Source organism: Dermacentor silvarum, chromosome 2, assembly GCF_013339745.2.
Source record: "Dermacentor silvarum isolate Dsil-2018 chromosome 2, BIME_Dsil_1.4, whole genome shotgun sequence".
Classification (NCBI taxonomy): Eukaryota; Metazoa; Arthropoda; class Arachnida; order Ixodida; family Ixodidae; genus Dermacentor; species Dermacentor silvarum.
In genome coordinates, this window is record NC_051155.1 from 65,575,362 (window position 1) to 65,592,952 (window position 17,591).

Here is a 17,591-nt window from a genome sequence, read left to right on the forward strand (position 1 = left end):
CAACCTGATGTCGATTTTTGAAGTAGTCTTTTAAAACCTCTAGGAATGGTCCGCGGAATCCCATTTGAGCTAATTTTCCAAGTAGTACTTCGTGATCCAACGTATCGAAGGCTTTTTTAAGATCTAAGAAAAGCCCAATTACCGTCTTATTTTTATCTATTTCACTATTCACTATGTCTGCAAAGTCTTCTAGTAATGTGATTGTGCTTTTCTTGCGACGAAAACCATATTGTGAGCTAGACAACAGATCGAATTTTTCGCAAAAGGAAACCATTTTTTTTGTGAATAAGCTTTTCCAGAACACACGACAATGCTGGCAAGATTGCTATAGGTCTATAGTTCTCGCACTGTTGCCTTCTCCCGTTCTTGTAAATTGGTCTAATCAAGGATACTTTCATTGCGTTAGGAATTAGGCCCGTCCGAAATACTTCTGAATAAATATATAGTAGTACACTTTTTAAACAAGTAAAGTTAAACAGTATCTCACGAAATCTAATCCCATCATATCCTGGCATTCTAGTAATGTTAAATGATCTTATTACATCCCAAAGGTCAAGATCAGTTACCTCACTCAAGTATGCAGAGCTGATATTTGTCTTAATTGCTATGTTGTATGCCACCCTAGGGGAATTTTCTCGAAGTTTGATAACAGTATTTGCAAAGCAGTTATTAAATTCGTTTGCTACTTCATCCATTTGTCGTCTTCGAAAATTCTTGCTTATGACTTCGTCTATGCTGCTCTTTGTTTGTCTGCCCGTTAGTGAATTTACTACGTTCCACGACTTTCTCAAGTTAAATTTACACTCATTCAGCTTGTTACTATAGTATTTATTCCTTGCTAGCCTTATTGTAGCCGTTAGTTTATTTCTTGTTTGCCTGAATTCTTCTCTCAGCTGTACGTCTGATTGATTGGCCTTACTTCGGCGCCACAGCTTTTCTTTGACGTAACTTAACTCTTTAATTTCATTGGTGATCCATGGCTTTTCTACTTTCCTTTTTTTATAGTAATTACCTTTCGACATTTATCATAAAATGATTTCAATGTGACAATCAGTTTATCGTAAGCATGTAAATGGTTTAGTGTTAATAAGGTATCCCAATTAAATTCTTTAATTAATCTATCCATCTTCTGATTATCGAAGATATCAAACTTTTGTTTAGTTTCTCCACGTAACTTGGTTATGTCATCACAAAACATTGTGAGAGCAATAAAGTAATGGTCAGCAACCTTTTCTTTCAGGATACTTGTTACTGGTTGCATGCTTGAAACACGCGTTAGTATATGGTCTATACATGACGTCGTAAGTTTGTGACCCAAAAATTCTTCTCGCGTAAATCCTGTAATGTTGTTTTCTAATCCATAACTTGAAATGAGAGTCAAATAATCACTGACATATTTTTTCGTAGTAGAGTAAGTATCTATGTTGAGGTCACCTACGAGAATTATGTTGTCTCGTTTCTCTAGTGTCGTTAAAAGATGCTGTAATTCCCCCAAAAAAGTGCCTATATTTTTATCTGGTGGCCTGTAGATCGCGCAGATTATAAATGATGCATGTGCACTTTCGATTGATAACAGTAGTACCTCTGCCTCGTTGATTGTTATGGACCGTCTTTCGCCTAGCCAATTGTTTCTGACGTATACTATAACGCCGCCTCCTCTTCTGTCGTGGCGGCATACAGCAAATTGTTCAAAATCGTTCATTTGATATAATTTAACATTGAGGTCATCTACGTTCACTTCAGTCAGAATAATCACATCTAATGCATTTTTGTATGGCTCTAAATAAAGCTCTAATAAGTCCCAATTTTTATGTATGCTTCTGATGTTAATATGGATCAGGTCAAGGCATGGAGCTTTTTCTTCCTCGCAGGTGTATCTCTGTCGATAAGTGACCCAGTCTTTAATTGAGCTGGATTCTACTTCCATGTCTATGTCATTTTGGCTATACTCGCTTCATTTTCAATTCTGATAACTCCGGCTCCTTCTTGTTTTCGCGCAAATACTTTCCCGTTCTTCACCCACACGAACTTGTACGCTTTTTCTTTGGCGGCATTCTTTGCCATCCACAACAACTTCTTCACATATGACGTTAGGTTTTCATTTATGAAGATTTTATCCGACTTTAGCTGAAGCCTTTTGGCTAGCCATGTATCTCTGATTGATCTGTTCGAGAATCTGCCCAGTATAGGCGGAGTCACCCCTGCCCGAACTCTAATTCTGTGAATGGCCTCTAGCTGCCCATCCATTGGCCTAGTCGGACCGAATTTGTCAGCACAATTGTTCAACACATCTCTAAGGTTTTCATTGTTTGACTGGGGTATTCCGTGGATTTCAATGTTACTTCTCCGGGAGTACTCTTCTAAACTTTCAATCGTTAGTTTCATCTGTGCGACCTCATCTGCCAGACTGTCTGATTTAGTACCTAAGTTCACGGTTGTTGTCTGCAGAGTTTTAATGACTTCCTTTTGCGCTTCGATCGCCTTCAACAGCGAGTCATATTGTGAAGACATATGTTCAAGTGAGCTCTCCATTCCTACAATTTTTTGTGTTGTTCTTCCAATTTAAACAATGTGTCATTATGTTTCAGCATTTGCGTTTCGGCGGTTCTTTCCAATTTTCCTAGGCGATCTAACACATTGCTGAGCTTCGACGACAGTGATTCAATTGAAGCCATGACGTCATTCAGTGAAGGCTCTTTCGTCGCTCCCTTATCATTATCGTTCTTTTGCTGGTCATGCGGCGTCTTGCGAGTCCGAGTGTCGGCCGTTTTGCAAGTCTGACATGTCCACAATTCTACGTCAGCATTGCTCATGCTTTTGTAGGCAGTTTTAGTTACTCCTGCGCATTTGCCGATATGGTAGTTATTGCGGCATAGACCACATGTAATTCCATCGGAAGAAAGAGCCTTCATGCACACGAGACAATCAGAGTTTTCCATTTCACTCGTGTCAGCAAAATCAAAGAACGAACCAAAGTGCACACAAAGCAAAAATGAGCAAAAGTGAGCAAAAGTGCAGTCCAGCAACGCCCCTTTGATTAAAAAAGCAAAGAGAAACAAAAATTAGAGTTCATACCTAAAAAAGAGACAGAGCGTTTCTTTCTGTCAGCGCCGTTCAAGGGCCCCGCTGGACTGCAACGATGCGATGATCCGCTTCCCCTTTAAAGCATGTAGGGTCCAGGTTGTCACTTGCTCATTCGCTGCCGATAATGACGTCATCCGGTCTCGATGATCAGTGCATCTTCTTGCCGTGTCGCATCTCGTTCCCATGCAGGGCCGACGGTTGCCTAAAAAAGAGACAGAGCGTTTCTTTCTGTCAGCGCCGTTCAAGGGCCCCGCTGGACTGCCATCGATCGATATCTGAGGCGTGAGGTTGGTCGACAGGGTAAGCGAAACAAGCAGTTGGCGTCTTGGCGCAGACGGCCAGACTTGTACGCGACTGACTGAGTAAAAGTACTCCTGTAGGTGCAACGCCCAACGACCAAGCCGACCCGTGGGATCTTTCAGTGAAAAAAGACCACAGAGGGCGTGATGATCAGTTAGGACACAGAAAGAACGGCCATACTCGAATGGACAGAAATTTGCGACCGTCCAGACGAGAGCAAGGTACTCCCGCTGTGCAGACGATAGCGTAGGCAACGCGGTCAACGTCTAGTTGTTGGGTCAACAGGCGTCCTTACACACTTCTGTAGGAGCAGCGGGGTGAAAATGGACGACGATTGGTGGAGTAGATAGGACGGTGATTAGCTGAGAAAATGCCGAGAGGAGCGAAATAAAACGAAACGTGCTTTAGCAGACCTTGAGCGAGGGCCGTAAAGCCTTGCACGAAACTTGGGAAATAGGGGTATAGCCCCACAAAACTTAGGGCATCGTGGGCAGAGTGGGGAACGGAGAAATTCGTGACGGTGTGAATTGAACGAATTTTCTTGCGGTCTAGTCGGACACCCCAGACTTCAAGCTCTGGAACTTGTCCAAGAACGAAACGGCACTTCGAGAAACTTCAGTGAAGTCCAGCTCGCCAGAAAATAGCCAGAATGGTCGATAGACGCCCAAGGTGAGTCGCGAAAATGGTGGAGAACACTATCACACCGTCCAGGTAACATAAGCAATTGGACGGTTTGAATCCTTGAAGCAGTGTGTCCATCATCTTTTCAAAGGTTGCTAGTGCATAGCACAGGCCGAAACGCATGACCTTGAATTGGTGATGGCCTACAGGGGTGACGAACGCGATCTTTTTGTGATCAATATTGTGTACAGTGATTTGGCAGTAGCAAGATCGAGGGTGTAGAGACAAAAAAGCACCAGCCCTACCCCTGTCGGGAAAATGGGGGTAAGCAAAGGTTGTCAGGTGTGTATCTGACCTTCGTCAGGGTAACGTAAAGTTACCCTGACGCGGTCGCGGTAATAAAACATAAACGTTTCTTAAATGTATGCATCGAGGTAAGGAATGAAAACGGAAGCAAAAGTTGCACGAAAGGGAAACAAAAGTTGAAGGAAACGGAACGAAAAGTACCACTAAAGGGAACGAAAAGTAGTAGGGAAGAGAAAGTAGTAGGTCAAGTACACACACGTATCATCATCATCATCATCAGCCTATATTTATGTCCACTGCAGGACGAAGGCCTCTCCCTGCGATCTCCAATTACCCCTGTCTTTCGCTAGCGTATTCCAATTTGCGCCTGCGAATTTCCTAACCTCATCATCCCACCTGACTTTCTGCGTATACCTTTGCTTAACCCCATTTTCTCGACAGGGGAAGAGCTAGTGATTTTCCCTCTCTCTCTTTCTATCTCTATCTTTCTCTCTCTCTCGTACGTTATCTTTCTTTCTCTCTGTCTTTCTTTCTCGCTCGTTCCTTCCTTCTCTCTTTCTTTCTATATATCTATTTCTTTCTCTCCTTCGCTCTCTTTCTCTCTTCTTTGTCCCTGGTATGTGCCATTGAGCTTGGAACCTTCCTGCACTATCGCCAGGATCGGCCCACTTTCAGCGTGACACCACCACCACCACCACCGCCGAAACTAGTGAGCCTATAAAGCTTCACTTAAAAATTCACGGACACTTTGTAATTCCAAAGTGTGTTCGTCGAAAGCCTGTGCCCATTCGACTGACTACCGCCGCATGCACATTCGCTCATTCTTCTGGCGTTTGGCATCGGGGGAATAAACATTCTTGGGACGCTTCTCCGAACCGCTTGCCGTGGAATCATCACCGGGCTGCTTGGGAGCCATCCGACTAACTCGACTGCTGCAACGAGACGTCTGACGACGGAGCGTTGCCGCGCGCGCCGCCGCTGTGGCATCACGTGATTGCTGAGAGAGTGTAAGGGGGGGAGAGGCCACAGCTGTGGCGGCGCAACTGTTGCTATGCGCCGCTGTGCCATCACGTGATTGCTGAGAGAGTGTGAGGGGGAGAGGCTAGAGCTCGCACCGTTCCAGGGCACGGACGGACGGATGGTCGGACGCCGCGAGTATGAGCCATTAAAGGCTTTCGCCTTAAAAAGAAGTGGCTCCGTGAAGGCAGTCAAGGGGTCGTTGCCAATACGAGAAAGCGGGTACACGCGAATTTTGGTTATCTTGTTGAGATGGCGACCGTTGATGCCGAACCGCCACGTACCTTCTTTATTTATTATTAATACAACGGGGGACGCCCACGGACTAGATGATGGCTCGATGATTTCGTTAGCTGGCGTCTTGTTTCTTTTGTATTACTTCGCGCTCTGAGACGGACGCAAGGTAAGATTGGCATTCAATTGGTATAGAGTCACCGGTGTTTATTCGGCGAATGACAATCCAATTCTGGCTTAACAGGCGTCCATGGTTGTCGCTATGAGAAACAAAAACACGACAGACGACGTCCGCCTGCGGACGCGGACCTTCTGCGTGATCAGGAGAAAGGGCTATAGCAATCAATTATACGGTGTCGTCTTCGACAGCGCTGAGCTGGTCAAGTGTTATCTGTTGGGGAAGCACTTGCGGGCTCACCCCAAAATTCCGGAGCGGAAAGAGCACTAATTTGTCTGCAATCGTGACGACGGTATTTGGGACAGTAGTATTGTGCGTCAGCCATCGTCAGGTATCATGGCGATAACATAGTTGCTATCAGGGACTGGAGGGGTCGATGAAATATACACATACATGACCACTTGAAGCGGTAGACGAAGAGAAGCGGTGGGGCTTAGACAACTGATAGGCGTTTCGTGGGCGTCCGATAGAAGAGGAAGGTCAAGGTGGAGTCCATTGTCTGAAGAATAAATGAGAGCGAGAGCAGAGGGCGCCGAAAGAAAGTCGAGGCCGACTATCAAATCATGGGGGCAGCGAGTAAGGACGGTGAAAATGACGACCGTGTGACGACTGGCGATTCCGACACGAGCAGTGGACATTCTTACTTCGTCAACAGTACCACCATCGGCAACACATATGGTCGACGTCGCAGATTGCGTTAAGGTTATTTTAGGCGCAGCGTAAAAGGGCACTCATGACGGATGAATGTGCCATACTGCCGACGAGAACAGTGACAGTAACACCGTTGACTTCGACGTGAAGAAGACGATGGTCTGTAAGTAACGTCAATAGAGGGTTTGTGGACGAGGACCACACTGCAGCTTAATAAGTGTACATTGTACATGTAATAATTGTACCTTAATAATTGGTACAGTCTAGTTTTCCGGCTGCGAGAGTCCTGAAAATGACTTGGAGGAAGAGCGGCGAGGCTGACGAGAGCGGGATTGACGGCGTTAAGGCGATGGGGATCTACAGTAGCGTCAGTGGTACGTGGCTCGTAGCAGGCCGAAGAGTGGTAAGTAGGAGTGGGTGAACTTATGTCCGGCGCAGTGACAGTAACAACATATGAGTTGATCGCCGGGCGCTCTCCATTTTGAGGGATTCCGAAAGGACAAAGGAGGGGTCTGGCTATGACGAGCGGCAGCCGTGGCGCGTGGCCGAGCGTCCGGACGAGTTACTAGGCACACGGATTTGAGGCAAGGGAGACGTTTGCATAAACAAGCTGGTTGATGTCTGCAATGCTTTTTAACACATGCGCAACTTTGTCTGACTCAAATATGTTGTCGTCAACCTTGCAGCAAAGAGCCAAGACATCCAGAATGTAATTAGCGACGTACGGCTCTGTAGACGTCCGAGCTCGAGTCGCCAGTTCTTTTTCTGGCACCAAGCTTGCAACCTGGCGTGTTGCCGAAAAGAACGCGGATATGCTGCGTGAAAGTGTCCGAGCTAGTAATGGGAGCTTCGTGCGTTTCGAACCATACCTGAGGTGTGCCACAGAAACAGAAGAGAGCGTTGGAGAGCATGAGGGTCGGTTCCCACCTGTACATTGTGCTGACACGTTCATAAAGGTAAAGGTTGATCTAGTTGTAAATTTCAACGCCAGCTTTTCCGGAGAACATGCCAGGATCACGGGCAAACGTTGACCATATGGTCACCGGCAGGTGCCAGCACTGTGGCGACGTACCAGATACCTACATTATAGTATGGGCCAGCCAGTAAAATTCAGCCTTAACCCCCAATCCCAACCCTGCAGGAGAGGACTGGGAGGCGGCCATGCTTGGCTTCTCAGACCTTAAAGCTCAAAGGGCCTTGGCCCAGAGAACCAGGACGGCGGCTTCGACCAATGAGGTGCCGGACTAGGGACACCAACTAGTATGTAGGTTCCCACTAGGAGCATAGAGAAAGAAATTCAGCAAGAGCGGACACTTCCACTGAGCCCAGCGGCCGAATTAACTGTAGCGCACCAAGCCGCTGATGTGAAAACCTGAACCACACTTCCGGTTTCGGTATCGAACGCACGTGTTTTCAACGCTAGCTGGCACGCGGTACGCCGGCTGCGTCTATTTTTTTTCCTTTTTGCTCTACCGCGCGTGGTTATTGTACGGAATCGGTTTATTATTAGGTAAAAATGATTGCGAAGAATCTTTTCAAGCCCCATCAAATCTGTTCCATGTACAGTTTCAGAAAGCAGACGCAAGACACCATGTGAAATGAGGAAATGTTTATTTTGCTTTATATAAGTGCTCGTTTCGGGCTTTTTGTGCATTCATCCAACGGTGTGGCCCAAGTAAGCAGTAGTACCCGTACGAAGCTCCATAGGACGGCATCAGCTGAAAAAAAAGTTAATTACAAGCCTTTGTTATTTTGGTATTTAGACATAAGAATACTGCGTGTAGAGGCGGTGAATACGCGGCATTACAAACAAACGCAATTCGCTTTTACATATATGGCATAGAAAATACCCGAATGATCCCAAACAATAACATCAAATATGAAAACATCTGATTTTCAAGCATTCCCCCATTCCCGGGCATTTTTTCCTGCACTTTAATAGTACAAATAAGTACACAGGCGACTTCGCGTTTCCCAAACGCTGTCTAAGGCGACGCGATGGTACGCTACGTACACAGGGATGAACGCAACAGAGGCTCCCAGCCGGATCATGCTACACGCTCGCAGAATGCCATCTACTCGCACTCAAGACAAATGCGTGGGCTCAAAGTCTGCTTTCAGTCCTTTAGAAGACGGAATTTTCGAATTACAAGTTTCTGTTATGTTCCTCGGCGTTTTCTTTTGCGCGTTCTGTCGGCGCCAGCAACACTCCCATGTTATCACTCTTTGCAATCGCTTATCGCGTTTTCGACAATCGTTAGTCCCGAAAGAATGTATATGTTGCTGTACGGGGCCGCAACAAATGCCACAAACTTGTTCCTCTAAGATTCATTACACGCCAAACCAACTTTGTCACCACGGCCGAGCTGCTTATCGCTGACTGCGTCACAGCGCGCTGTGCCGCCAGCATGCCTCAGTGAGTGAGTGAGTACGAACTTTATTGAGGTCCTGAGGAGAAATAATTAAAGCGAATCGATCCGGTGGCTCCACCCAAGTCGGGGCCGGTAGACAGAGTCTTTCGGCGACGGCCCGGGCCTTCTGGACAGCCTTGAGCTCAGCGATGAGCTCTGTGTAAAGGCGAAAGCCTTTTCGAAGGAAAGAGCAGGCTTCGTCGTCGGGGACGGACAAGCCTTGATACCAATAGACAATGCGCCAGCTCGTCTTCAGGGTTTCATTTCTTCTTTTCCTTTTCGTGTCCATGCACGCAATTTCGCGTGCCACGCGCCCTCCTCCTAACCTCGTTCTCGTTGGCTTCTATGCGCCGCACACTGTAGCAGACGACGCTACCACTATACTTGAAACAGGCGTTTCAACATTCCCGGCGCGAGATTTGCTAGGGGTGCGTTTTTAAAGGGTACAAACGCTGCACTGGTCGCGAGATTACCTGGCAATTCGACAATTTCAAGCGACAGGCACGAACTACCCCATCAGCACCAGGAAAAGTATCTACTACTTTTCCCAGCTTCCAGCGAACTCTTGGCACATTTTCATCTTTTATAATAACCACGTCATTTGTCCTGATTTCTGTTGGAGCCGTCGCGGGTCTATTATGGGCGTTTCTGAGTAAAATCAGATACTCTTTATACCACCGCTTCCAGAAAAGTTCTTGAATTTCTTGCCGTTGAATCCACGTTTCAGTATGTGTCGTGGGTTCAGCCGCGAGTGCTTTTAAATTTGGAAGGACAGTGAGCCTCCGACCGTGCAAAAAATGAGCGGGAGTTAACACTTCTGGTTCATCCGGTGTAGCATACAGATAAGTTAACGGGCGACTGTTTATGGTGGCTTCGACTTCCGTTAAGACAGTGGCTAATTGCTCGTAATTGATGAACGATGTGCCAATAGCCTTTCGAAGACTGTCCTTAACAGATCGAACCATGCGCTCCCAAAACCCACCCCACCAAGGAGAACGTTCTGGCGAATACTTCCATGAGATGCTATGTAAGCAAAATAAGTCTCCAACTGCACTGCCTCGTAAGAGTTCATATAACGCACGAAGCTCTCGCGAAGCACGCTTAAGGCATAACGCATTGTCAGAATAAACAACACGTGGGTAGCCACGGCGAGAAGTGAATCGGCGAAAAGGTTCTAGAAAGCATTCAGTGTTAGTACGTGTAACAAGCTCTAGATGAATGGCTCGTACTACAGCACACGTAAAGATCACAACATGGGCTTTCACAACAGGGTCACCTCTCACATATATCGGCCCCGCAAAATCCACTCCTACTTTGTCAAAAGGCTGAGCCATTTGCACGCGCTCTACAGGCAATGGTGCCATTGGGACACAGGCGGGTTTCGTGCGGAAACGAGCACACCATGAGCACTTCGCGATCACTTCCTTCACGCACTGCCTGGCGGCCACAATCCAGAATCTCTCCCGTAGCTCTGCCACTGTAACTGCTATTCCAGCGTGGCAGAGACGCTTGTGGGCACTGTGAGCGATCAGCTGCGTCACTCGGTGATCTCCAGGAAGCAGAAGAGGGTTCTTGACGCTAGGCTGAGTAACTGCGTTCTGTAGTCGTGTTCTTATGCGTAGAAGTCCGTCGTCCTCCCCAAGAAATGGATGGAGATCTTTTATCCGCGATGGTGTTTCGATGGCGCGCCCAGCTTTCAGTGATGCTATTTCCATTGAGAAAGCTTGGGTTTGGGTGTATGAGAGCCAGTAAACTTCCGCTTTGGCAATTTCTTCAGTCAGTAACACATGTTCGTTTTGACGTGTTCGTCGTCTGGAACCATCGGCAAACCTTAGGGTCCAGGCGGTCACTCTAAGGACGCGAGTCCAGGAGCTATATCTGCTCACGTCGAAGAGTGCAGGGTGGGGCTCGGTTGACGCATGTGACACGACGGTATCGGGCGCACATTCTTCTGTCACAAGTCGTGGGCAGGTCTCTACAGTTGTTGTCGGAGGCCATTCGGTCCGCGTCGCTAGCCAAGCCGGCCCTCTCCAGCAGATGTCGTTGGTGCAGAGTGAACGCGCTGACGTTCCCCTGGAAAGCAAGTCTGCAGGGTTGTCCCTTCCAGAACAGTGGTCCCATTGTGAAGGATATGTTAGTTCTTGTATTTCGGCGACTCGATTACGGACGAACGGCTTCCACTTCGTGACGGATCCTTTGATCCAACTTAGAGCCACCATAGAGTCCGTCCAACAAAAATATTGCAGGGAGGGAATATTTATAGTGCTCCTGATGAACTTTGAAAGCCTTGCCCCGACTAAAGCTGCTGTGAGCTCGAGTCTTGGTAGTGAAAGCTCTTTAAGTGGAGCCACTCGAGCCTTTGCCATTAGGAAGTGCCTATCGGAGTCCATAGCACGTCTCGGTATGCACAATAGGCGACTGCTCCGTAAGCTGCATTACTCGCGTCGGTGAAAACGTGCAGCTCTGTGACTGACAAGGAGCTCGAGGGATGGCACAGTCTTGGGACAGCCAACGATGCAATATCAGGCAATTCACGTAGCCAGTTCTTCCAGTCTTGAACTAGTTCGTCTGGAATTCCGGGATCCCACGACGTGCCTATTCGCCAGATGCGTTGAAAAAGTATTTTGACTCGGATCAGAAACGGTGCTACAAAGCCGAGTGGGTCATAAATTCAAGCCGATGTCTGCAAAATGAATCGTTTTGTGGGCTCCTCGTTTTTCAACCATTCCAATACCGGTTGTACATTCGCGCTTAGCGTGTCCTCTTTAGTTTCCCACATAAGACCCAATATTTTTGTCTTGTCAGGAGTACCGAACTGTTCTTTCTTCTCAATGTAGTCACGCATTTCAGCACTGTTGGTGGCCCAGTTTCGCAGTTTCATGCCTGCACCAGCAAATATATGTGTGGCTTCCTCATACAGCTGGCGAGCTGCCTTGTTGTTCTCCACTCCAATCAGCATGTCGTCTACATAAAGGCATTTAGACAACTTTAGCGCAGTAGTCTTGTAAGGTTCGCAGCCATGATGGAAATGGTACAGTAGAGTCGCGCTGAGTAGAAACGGACTCGATGTAGTACCGAAAGGAACACGAGTCATTCGATACTCTTTGACTCGACATAGGTCTTCTACACCCGTCGGCGTGTTCTCAAACAACAAGAATCTCAGAGAATCCCTGTCGGCGCACTTGATTGAAATCTGCAGAAACGCCTTCTGAACGTCTGCGGTGATCCCAATCTTATGCATGCGAAAAGATAACATTTTCAACAGGTCATTGTTGAGGTTTGGGCCTTTCTCCAGATGATCGTGCAAGGATGTCGCTCCGGCTGCATGCGATGACGCATCAAAAACGACGCGTAGCTTAGTCGTCGTGGAAGACTCCTTGATGACTTCGTGATGTGGCATGTAATACGTCTCGTTCTGTACTCTGTCGTGCGAAGGCACGGGTTCTGTATGACCATCCTTGAGATACTGCGTGACCGCTGTATCGTACTGAAGTAGAAGGTCCTTGCTCTTGGACAGTCGGCGGAGGAGGCACTGTAACCTTTTCATCGCTACCATCCGGTTGTCTTTAAGTTCGGCATCAAGCGCCTTCCAAGGGAGGCTTACTTCGTAGCGATGGTCGCACAGCTTAACATTGTTGTTAAATTCTTTCCAAACAGTATTATCATGTTCAGACGAATCTGGCTGATCAGTTATACTCAAACTCTCAAGCTGCCAGAATTTCTGCAGTGATGTTGATAGATCGTCGAACATGCAGCACGAAGTACGGAGCACACACACATTCGTCTGCGTCCGTCGATTGAGACATCTGTCGTTGCTAATTGGGCCTTGTAATACCCATCCAAGTGCCGAGCTTCTAGCAACCAGTTCTTTGTGGGCCTCATCCCATGTTACTTCGTCTCTTAATATTTTTCAAATCTGATCTGCCCCGATTAGCAAACTAATTCCTGGTTCCTGTAGCGTTTCAGGGTAAGCAACCATGTCAGCCAGGAGACTACAACGACTCTCTATTTTCTTGACAAAGTCGTTGTCATGCGGAATCTCCACAATGTCCTCGCAAATGTGCGGGATTTCAATAGCCTCAATTTCCACAAGGGTCCCGTCAAACTGACTCTGCAGTACAAGTTTAACTATCTTTCGTCGAGCAGTGCGGCTGGGACTTTGATGGCCAAAGACGCGTATGCATAAGTCGACTTCATCTATGACTTCGAGCTTCAGTTTGCGCGATAGTTCTTGGCAAACAAAAGTACGTTGGCTGCCGCTGTCAAGAATGCCTCGTACGTAGCAGCAAAGATTGCTGCCCCGCATCCATGCTCTAAACGTCTGAAGTAGAATAGCAGTCGCAAATCTGCAACGGTTCTTGCTGCCTACTTGTGTAGCATGCATCGACGCGCTGCTGAGAGACTGCTTTGGTTCAGGTGTAACCGCCTGCGGTCTGTTCTTATAGCACATAGATGAGGCATGTCTGCCGGCGCAGTGGGTGCAACTAACCTTGCGGCGGCAATCCTGGGCCCGATGCCCCGTGGTAGCGCACCGGAAACAGCTGCCGCTTGCCGTGAGCAGACGCCTTTTCTCGTTGTGGTCCAAGGAGGAGTCACACTCTGATGTTGCATGACGCTTCTCGCAAAAGACGCACGTTCCAGTGGTACTGTTTTTAAGCACTGCTGCCGATGGCGCTCGTGTCTGTCGGCGACCGGATCCGGGCAGCAGGTACTGTCTGCTGGATCCCTCTAATGGACCGTGAGCCGTTCTCTCCCTGCAGTCAACCTCGACGCGTAAATACTGCAGGAGATCTTCAAGGTCTTCCTCCGCTGTTGGGCTTAAGTGCCGATCGTCATTTACCTTAAGGCTTCTGTGTCTATGGTAATTTACCATGACGTCTTGAGGGATGGCTTTCGTTAAAACTTCGCCGAGCATTGCTGCATACGACGACGCAGGAACTCCGAGACCTCTCAGTCCTCTTATATTCACCTGTACTAAATCGTACAGGTTCCGCAATCCCGTGACATGGGTCGAAGAGCTCACCGGAGTGAGGGTACGCAGGTTCTCAAGGTACTTTGCCTTGATGATCTTGGCGTTCCCGAAACGTTCCTTGAGAATCTCAATGGGATCGGCGTAACTGTTCTCGGTGGTAAGGATCCCTGCGATAGCCTTGGCTGCCGGGCCGTCGAGAAGAGAGCGGAGATACTGGAACTTCACGATGTCACTGAGACGGGAGTTGTCATGCACGTTGTGGTGGAACACGTCGCAAAACGACTGCCACTTCATCGTTGATCCATCGAATCTCAGGAGGTCCAATTTGGGCAGTCTTGGACCAAGTGCGGCAGGGGCACTCACTTGGGGACTGTTCTCGCCAGAAGGCAGCGCGCTGGTAGGTTGTATGGGCGGCGGCTCTACACGAACACCTGTACCGGTGGTCGGAGGATTAGACAGCTCCAAAATGTGGTGTCGCAGCAGTCCCAGGGCTCCAACGGCCTGGTCTTCATATTCCAGTAAGGAATCGTAGTCGGCTGCAACCTCATCGTCAGACATCTCGGCATGAAGCTCACCGTTGATCTTCGTGAGCTCATTCGTGCTCTTCTCAAGACGCTGAAGGATAGTCCGGGGCGTTGCCAGGTTGAACTCGTTGGTTTCAATGAGGTCACTAATCTCTTTCACAAGTCGCGTCTGCTGAGCTCTTCGAGCTGCACGCATCTTCTTCAAGCGCTCCATGGCCCATCCAAGTCGAAGTCCTGCTCCCGAGTTTCGTCACCAAATGTAAAGGCGAAAGCCTTTCCGAAGGAAAGAGCAGGCTTCGTCGTCGGGGACGGACAAGCCTTGATACCAAGAGACAATGCGTCATCTCGTCTTCAGGGTTTCATTTCTTTTTTTCCTTTTCGTGTCCATGCACGCAATTTCGCGTGCCACGCGCCCTCCTCCAAACCTCGTTCTCGTCGACTTCTATGCGCCGCACACTGTAGCAGACGACGCTACCACTATACTTGAAACAGGCGTTTCAACACTCTGTGCTTCTGAGCGCTGAGTCCCAGGAGGACTGGTGAGGAAAGTCCGTGGCCGCGCTGACAGGGCACAGCAAGAGCATGCGTTCGAAGTTGTATTCGTGGCCGCAGCGTGGGCAAAATTACCCCGAAAAGTTACGAAATTACTTTTCAGCAATGTGTGGCGTCAGAGAAAGTGGCAAAAACTTCTGCAAGATGCACTAGACTACGCACCACGGCCTAGTTGGTTCTCGCTAACTGCGTCACAGCGCCCTGTGCGGCCAGTGTGCCTCAACCGTATCGAAATAAGTTACAACTATCCCCTAGGAAGCGTCGGAAACATGTCCCAGCACGATTCATTAACTTAAATTAACTGCACCAGGACGGCCGAGCTGTTTTTCGCTAACTGCGTCATAAGTTTTGGTCCCGTGCGGTAAGCTTTATTGCGTTGTAGACTGTGAAACTAAATTTTTCACCTTGCCGTAGTCCAATAGTGCAGTGGTGCCATGTCCCAGTGCAGAAGGAACACAAGAATACGCCGGGAGCCCAAGAAACCAGGCTACATTAAAAAAAAAGGAGACAGACGGGCCGCTGAACAGGCGAGCGCTCACACGCGCAGCCTGTCCTCTCACTCTTTGGTGGTGTGTCTGGCGCATGACGCTTGCATCTGGAGCGTCATTGGCCTATCTCTAGGTAAGACAAGAAAAATAAGTCGCAAAGTATACGTTCATTTATACACAAAGCTTTTCAGTTTTCGCGGGAAAGAATAAAAAAGAAATAAACAATGTCTGTTAACTTCATTTCAATTTCTTTTTTTTTTCGATGCTCGCAGCAGAAATCGGTTGATGTCAATACTAGCGTGACGTATTTCCTGTTGCCAGTTTACGCCGAGTGTCCCCTTTTGTTGAATTTCTTTCTCTATTCTAGGAGATTCTTAATTGTGTAATAAAAGCATCTCGCCACCACCACCACCCTCTTCATCCTCTTTTCCCAGCGATGGCTCTATCCTTTCGCCTTCAGTAGACGCGTAACAATATATTATTATGCGAGTTGACTACATGGGGACTAATAAAAAAAACGTGGGCAGCTTGCACTAGTGGTACAAGACTGGAGTAAACAGCGGAGCTGGTGATTGACCTAGCTTTTCTTCCAGGTTTTACTAGGCTTGGCTAAGTTTTGCTAGGAAATGCTAAGTGCTGCTAGGCACGGTATTCCGAATCGGCTCGCCGCCGACGCGCAGATTCTCGCTTGGCCGCGCGACGCGCTACAAGATGAGCGGCTTCTTCGGATGTCCGGATCTTCGTTGGTCATCCCATGTAAAGGGTATATGTACTCGCCACAGAGTCAACGAGAGTTCGGTCACCGTCGCGGTGGCTCCGAGCTTTACCTCCCCGGTGACGTCACGGCCAAGCTGTGCCTCCACACTTGCCGGAGCGGGGCTGGTCGAAACTTGCCGTGCCGACGCCAGAGGCGCCTGCTGCAGTCACGGACACCATGCGCGTTCGGCGCGAACACGGGGACACGGGGAAATGTAGGCGGCGTTGGCAGCATCCTCGTTGGTGCTGCTACAATTTCTTTCTCTCTCTTTCTCCCTTGCTCTCATTTTCTCTTTCTCTCTCCCGAGAGCGCATGCTCACCTTCCCTCTCTTTAACGTCCCATGTCAAGGCAACATGTGCACGGCACGGAGAGGAGTCAAAGCACACGCCGCTCCGTGAAGTGGTTGCTAGGCAACGCAATGACGTCATAGCTGGGCGAGGTTTTGCGGCTCGCAGCGCAACTTACGTCAGGCTTAAACAGCTCCGCTGTTAAAAGAAACGACAGACCACTCGTGTGCCCAGCAAACACCTGTGAACCGATAATATCCACATGGTTGGTGCATTTAAGACTTCAGAAACTAACGCAACTTCAGTTTCTCCCCATTAAAATGGCCTACACAGATTCAATGCATAAAACTGATGAAGCCCTTATCGGCCCCTGTCGTATCCTAAAGTTATTTTTGATGCTTTGTTTATGCGCATGAAAACCATGTCTCCAGCAATTAAAAGATTTTGTCAGTATTTATGGGAGCTCGTGGAACACATGTCATGTGCCTTGACTAAACTGCTGAGGCATCTTTATGTATTTCACAAACACGAGGTGGATTTCAATGACTCATGTGCATAGCAGGCGCCGTCTAGACCGTCATATCCTCACATCAGAAAGTGATCCTCCTATTAAAGATGATAGTCTTTCTTGGGCTACCTAAACGCGAAAAAATTTGTCTCTCTGTCTGTCACTCGATTCAATCGCCAAACAGAAACCAACCGAGCTACTAGCACTGGTGGCACGGGGTCACACACGTCCACATTATACTACGCATAGGAAACCTCAGGCCTATTTAAGGCAACGTACATGTAGATAACCGAGATCCGCAGCGTTCATTTAATTAAGAATACACATTGGAGTGGTTTTTACGTTAGTCAAATAAAAAATCAACGCGTTAGAAATGGTGTCGAAGAGACGCTAAGCCGACTGAAGTCGCAGCTCTGTAGCCTGCTTTAAGCCAACAGTAATAAAAGCTCCCAGCAGATCGCGCGAGGGAAGGGGTAACGTGGGAAATTTGATTTGAATTCAGCAAAACCTCCATTGCATCCACCATGGAAGGAGAGAGAGGGGAGGGGAAGAGCATGAGGGGTGAGAGGATCAGATGAGAGGATGTTACCTATCAGGGGTGGCAGAAGACTATCGTTTTTCGACGTCATTTGCAGCGAAACAAGCAGATATGCGGCCAATTTTTTTTTTTTTACTGTACAAAGCACATTTCATTTTCTAC

The 17,591-nt window shown here is 48.0% G+C and overlaps 1 protein-coding gene across 2 annotated transcripts in view; it reads right to left on the reverse strand.

The window, feature by feature from the left end:
• LOC119441548 (chymotrypsin-elastase inhibitor ixodidin-like) overlaps nt 1-17,591 on the reverse strand; it is a 122,801-nt gene that overhangs the window by 90,607 nt on the left and 14,603 nt on the right. The window lies entirely within an intron of this gene.